This window comes from Gossypium arboreum, chromosome 9, assembly GCF_025698485.1.
Source record: "Gossypium arboreum isolate Shixiya-1 chromosome 9, ASM2569848v2, whole genome shotgun sequence".
Classification (NCBI taxonomy): domain Eukaryota; kingdom Viridiplantae; phylum Streptophyta; class Magnoliopsida; order Malvales; family Malvaceae; genus Gossypium; species Gossypium arboreum.
In genome coordinates this window covers 16,906,479-16,912,817 of record NC_069078.1, presented here as the reverse complement: position 1 = coordinate 16,912,817, position 6,339 = coordinate 16,906,479, and the positions used below count along the sequence as shown (strand labels likewise).

Below are 6,339 nucleotides of genomic sequence, written 5' to 3'. Positions count from 1 at the left end.
TCCCGCTATAACCGGAGTAATTTTTTTCTCCATTTCCAAGTAGCCGATACTTTTAACCTTCATTCTTATCTGAAGGTCCGCACAGTCATAGACGCAGGAGGACTCTCACGTGGGGAGCGGCTATTTTGGTGGAGTAAAGGTGATGCTCCTTTCGGGCTAACAACGGTTGTTGTTATTAAACAACCCATTATTAACTACAACCGCTGCCACACCAACCCGAGTTTGACCTCTACTTCCGCTGAAACATCGCTCTCCCCCTAAGAGTCCTCTTGTGTCCACCTCGATGTCAGTCTTCGGATAAGAATTAAAGGTTAAAGATACCATCTACGTAGAAATAGAGAAAAAAATTACGTTGATTACACTGGAAATCCCTCCATTTTCCCTATGATTATGGCCTTAATCTTATGTATGGTATATATAAGACATCATTTATGGGGTATCCAAAAAACTTGAACTCGTGATCACGTAACAACTGTCAACTAGCCCCCAGTTATACTGGAACCCGTGATCGCATCAGGACCGTCGATTGGGACCTCCACTTAGACTTGGATCCCTAATATTATCAAGCACAATCACCCCAAAACCAGATTTCCCCAAAATTGGTTTTTGAGGTGATAGTCCTATCTCGCCATGACATATAAAATGTATGTGTTATGAAACGAGTGATCACACCTCTAACTCCTCAAAACTACCTATGAAATTCCCCGATTTCAGTTGAAAACCATAAATCCTAAAACCTAATTTAAAAGAAAAACCTTAAACGTAGAAATATTAAAAACCCTAAACCTAAAAATATTAAAAATCCTAATCTTGGGAGAAAGAAATGGAAAGCGTGTCCAACTGGGCTCACTTTTCGTTTCTCTATCCAAAAATGGCCTATTTCCTTAAATTTTTTAAAATATAGCTTATAAGCCTAATTAAAAAAAAACGACATAATTGCCTAATTTAGCCTTTATATAAATTAATGCATAATATTACCCGATGTATATGACTAAATGTAAGATTATTACAAAACTATTAAAATAATAACTAACAGAAAATGTACATCAAATAAATGTAAATAACATATGCGTACCTTTTTTTTACAATTGTCCACGACACTTTCTCATGTGTTGAAACTATTGAACTATCTTCTATTTGTCAAAGTTGTTAAAAATGCCTTTCTCGACATATGTAATTGAACAATCATTCATCCATTAATCTCCAATTTGAATAATGTGTACTTTTTTTTGAATTGGTTTGTATCTTACTTTGACTATTTACTCTTTTTTCTTGTTGTTATTCATCTACTTCACTAGTAGACATTCTTTTAAAATATTTTTTCATTTTTATTAAACATTTAGAACAAATAAATCTAAGCCTTAAACACAAAGATTTTATGAAGTCAACATACAACTAGCAATTTTCTGTCACAAAAATAAAAATCATTTAAGTGTTTTTTGGTGTTATGAGAATGCACCATGTCAATTTTCAAATGCAAAATTCACAATAATCACACTAGTAATAACAATTTTAAATAAGAATACTACATTTCTAATCAATATTAAAGAAATTTAAGATTATATAAATACAATCAATCCCAATTTCTTGGAGGATTTGTTTTAATTGACCTTTAAAAATTATTACCCAATCAAGATATTATAATCTCATACAAAAGCAATATCCCAAAATCATTCAATAAATAGAAAAAAAACTAAATCTTGCATAAAAATCTTAAATAATCACAAGAAAAGTCACAATCGTAAATTTTTAGAGATTGTTAAAAAAAACTTGAAAACAAAGTAAAGTTATTGACAAATTAGGAGACCCACTTGAAAGTATTAAAAGATTGATCACCTATCTTATAGAAATTCTAAAGAGAGTGTGTCAAAGAATAAAAGAAATTTGAGAGAAATTAAAAAAATAAAAGAATTAGGGATTTTTTGGGTTTTACTTTTTAATAGGTGGAGAAAGATTCATTTATTTTGTATAAAATAATTTGTTTTATAAATAACTTTTTCAAAAATTTTAGTGATTCACTTTCAATTTTTTGGGATATTTTTATTTTTTAATTAATTATATAAAAAAATGATAAAAGTTTTTTTTGAGGTGGTCAAGTGACCCCACAATCCTTCAATAGGCTCTACCATTGAAATAGGGTGTTTTATTTATTCTTTCTTTTTTTATTATTAATTTTTTGTTCATATACTTAAAACATCGTTTTAACCTAAATGCAGCATAAAAGCTTTTATAATGTCTTGAAAACACAACACATTCGTAAATATTAGTATTAGGTGGAATTGTGAAACATAACATAATAGATTCTTTTTCATATTTTTAAAGAATATGGATATATTTGTCAACAAAATGGTTTTAGACATAAAATTAAAAAAAAATAGTAAGTTTACTTTGTGGTGTGAGATGATACATAAAAGCTTTTATAATGTCATTTTTGTATATATACAATGCATATCTAACTTTTAAATAGAAAAATAAACACGTTTCAACATACTCGAATTCATGCCCTCTTGCACTAGTAACAGTGCCAATACTAATGGCAATTGAAGTAAGACTCAGTTGGAAGCTTTTATAATGTAACACCCCTTGCCTGACATAGCCGTCAGGTCCGAGCTACAGGATGTTATATTTGTTGCTGGAGCAACTAAACACAGATTCATAATATAATAACCATTTTCACATGTGTTCAAACATAAATCATGATTACATTACAATAATACATCATTTTGAGTCTTAATCGAGCTTACGAAAGCTCTTTTGACAATCTGGGCACGAAATATGACCAAATTACAAAGTTTTAAAAGTTTAAGGTCGAGGTCGTGACATCATCTATTCCATGTCGGGACATTGCCAAAATAGTATATCACGTCGTGATCTCAGGCCACTCGACATCGTGACATGGCTCACTGTCGACTGACATTGCGACGAGAGAAGTTGCCCGTTGGGATAAGGACCCTGTATTTGGTAAAAGAGAACCATTTGGTACCTATTTCAATGCTCCAACTATAACCATTCAAAAGATGCATTACTTGCCATTTCCAAATGACTTAAAACTTACCTAAAACATACCAAATAGATTCAAACATACCACTTTAATTCCATAACAACATATATTATCATTTCATCAATTATGTTTAAACATTTCAATAACATAAACCAAATACCAAACAAATTATTCTAACACTTATATTTACATATGATATGCCATATTGAATCATGCGATTTGACCATAGTTTCAAACACGTGTATATTTCCTCCATTTATAGCTTATAGACTTTAAACTTAAACCAAATCAACCATATATCAATATAAAACTCAAGCATGACAAGTAAACTTACCATTTCAAATAGGCATTACATTAGTTCTGTTACTTATCTCATTCAATCAACATGTGTATACCAACATGAATAGATTCACATTCCAACTTTCCAATAGCATCAAACATTATATATTCATGCATTAACCAAAATCATGCCATGAACACATTCAAAATCATCATATACCAAAGTTAACTCATCAAGACTCTTACATAATAAATGTTACTCCAAACACTTATATACATGCCACAATCCCTGACTCAAAATGATAAAAAAAAGTTACTGATTTAGTAATAGGATAGTGTGAGCTTTGGGATAATCCAATTTGACATGTTTTGCAAGGTAACGATCTATAAGGAAAAAGGGAAAACAAACAGGGTAAGCATATAGAATGCTTCATAAGTTCGTAGGCATTAAACAACAACTTACCTTATCTTTTCATTAAATATATTAAACTACCAAAATGTTGGAATAGTTTGGTTAAGCATAACATATCACAACATCAACAAGGTGATTATTATACCAAAATCAAACCATATGATGCTATAAATGATCAATATGCTAGTTCATCACATATTAAGTAACAATTTCAATCACATACTCATTCAAACATGTGTTTCATGCTTAATTCAACATCTTTCTATTTGAAATCAAGTTATTTTTATTTTAATTCAATTTCTCATTTCATATAAGTTGTATCGCCTGATGAACCCTAACAAACAGATCCAGACACACAGGTATCTACATCACACCAGTTGCTCGTTTGAGCTAAGTATATTCGTGTCAGGTTGCTAGTTTAGGTTAAACCTTTATAACGACACATTTGATTGCTTGTCTAAGTTGAATATATATACATGTCAGGTTATCTATCCAGGCTAAACCTTTAAAAAAACATCAGGTTACCAGTCCAAGCTAAAACTGTGTCACATGTATCTTGGAGTCCACCAAATGTTGGATCTCGGTAACATTTGTAGCCAACCCTGTACAAGCATACACAAAACCCTATTTGCATGCCAATCATATCCTAACATTTACTAAGTTCAAACGGGCATCTATTACACAAATTAATATTTTTTTACAATCTAAATCTCACCTTTCATACTAATTTGCTAACAATTAATTCACAATCAATTATACATATACAAACCAAACACATAATTATTTAAATGCCTAAATACCATATGAACTTACTAGGTCAAAAAAGAAAACAAGTTTAACCTTCAGAGACTAATCGACAATTTTTGTTTTTTTCCCGATTATGTCTAATTGGATTCAATTCTCGATCTAAACAATTATTTCATTCAATCCATCGATATTAAAAATTTATACATTAAATCATGATATGAATGAACCTATGAAAATTTGTTTTTCGATACCCCTAAAGTTTTACATTTGATTCAATTTAGTCCCTAGAACCGAAATAACCATAACTTTTAATGTTGAGCTTCGATTTGAAAACCGACCTCAATTATATCCTTTAAGGACTCTCTAATTTCTATTATTACTAAAATTTCAAATCAATTTCACAATTTATTCACTTTAGTCCTTATATGCAAAACTGATAATTAAACATTATAATCTAGTCCTTTTTCATATCTAAGCTTAAAATCTATCAATTTAACACCAATTTCTTCAAAAAATCAACAATGAAAACTTTCAGAAACCTTAAAAGTTTTTCAAATTGATACATGAGCTATCTAAATCAAGCTCCAATGACCTAAAAAATATAAAAATTACAAGAAAATGATTTGATATTACCTACTAAATCATGGTTGAATGCTTGAACGCTTTCAAAGCTTTTTCCTTATATTTTTCTTTTAAATGGGATGGTGAAAAGATGAAAATGACAATGGTTGTCATCTTTCTCCACTAATTTACTTTTATACCATAATTAAGGATTAATTTAACTAATTAGTTAATTTAATATTAAACATGCTTAAGGAATCTAAAATTTACTATCCACTAAAATTTATTTAAGATGGTTTATTTTTGTTTTTAGATATTAGGTTAATTGCAATTTAAGTCCTTAAGATTTTGGCCAATTAAAAACTTATAGCGAGAAACTTTAACAATTTAGTCATTGTACTTAAATTAAAGAATTAATAGACAAAATTAAAAGATCAAACTTTAATAAATTTTTATACCAACTCTGTCAATATTTATATTTAATATTTATGGATCTGATTTACGAAATGGGATTCTAAAACCGCCTTTTTTGGTACCACTGAAAATCGGGTTGTTATATATAATGTCTTTAAAAACACAACAAATCCAAAAATATTAGTATTAGGTGGAATTGTGAAACATAACATAATTGATTCTTTTTATGTTTTATATATTTTTATGTTCTGATCTCTAGTGGACCTCTCAGTAGGATTTGAACCCAAATGAAGTTTTGACCATCTATCAGAGAAAAAAGAGCGAATGGATCTTGTAGGATTCTCAAGAAATTCTTCGATTTCTTTTGGAAGCATATGATTATTCATCTGCTTCTCACATTCTGTGAATAGCTAGGACATTGAGGAATATCTAGAAAGGCACTTAGGGAATCAGTCTAATTCTATGTCCATTCATTTAGTTGTGTTCCCATGTGATAACTATTTAGTCAAGCATAATGATAAATTTAGTTTTTGATGTTTAATTTTTTGTTAATTTGATCTTTATTTTTTTGAGTTAAATTTGACCCTCAACTTTTTTTTAAAAAAAGATTAAACTTGACCACCAACTTTTAAAAAAAAAGTTAATTTGCTAACGAAAATATTGACTAAAACATTAAGGTTTTAAACATGGCAATCCGCATGACAATCTACATATACTTTATACTATTTTTTGAATTTTATGAACTTTTTATTATTTTTAAAATTTAAAATTTTAAAATTTTAGAATTTTTAATATTGCTGTTGACATGACATATAAGACAAGTAATGTCATGTTAAAGTGGACTTCACATGAATCACCACACCAACATTGTTAAAAAAATAATATTTTAGTTAGTAATTCTGTTAAAGAAAGTGATTTGACTTTT

At 29.2% G+C, this 6,339-nt stretch overlaps 1 long non-coding RNA gene across 1 annotated transcript; it reads right to left on the bottom strand.

The window, feature by feature from the left end:
- Nucleotides 1–2,415: 2,415 nt before the first annotated feature.
- LOC128280598 (uncharacterized) lies at nt 2,416–5,169 on the bottom strand. The gene is made up of 2 exons (XR_008270690.1): nt 5,073–5,169; nt 2,416–2,952 (listed from the first exon to the last, which is right to left on the bottom strand). It is a non-coding gene; the product is annotated as an uncharacterized LOC128280598 (long non-coding RNA).
- Between the last annotated feature and the right edge of the window lie 1,170 nt (nt 5,170–6,339).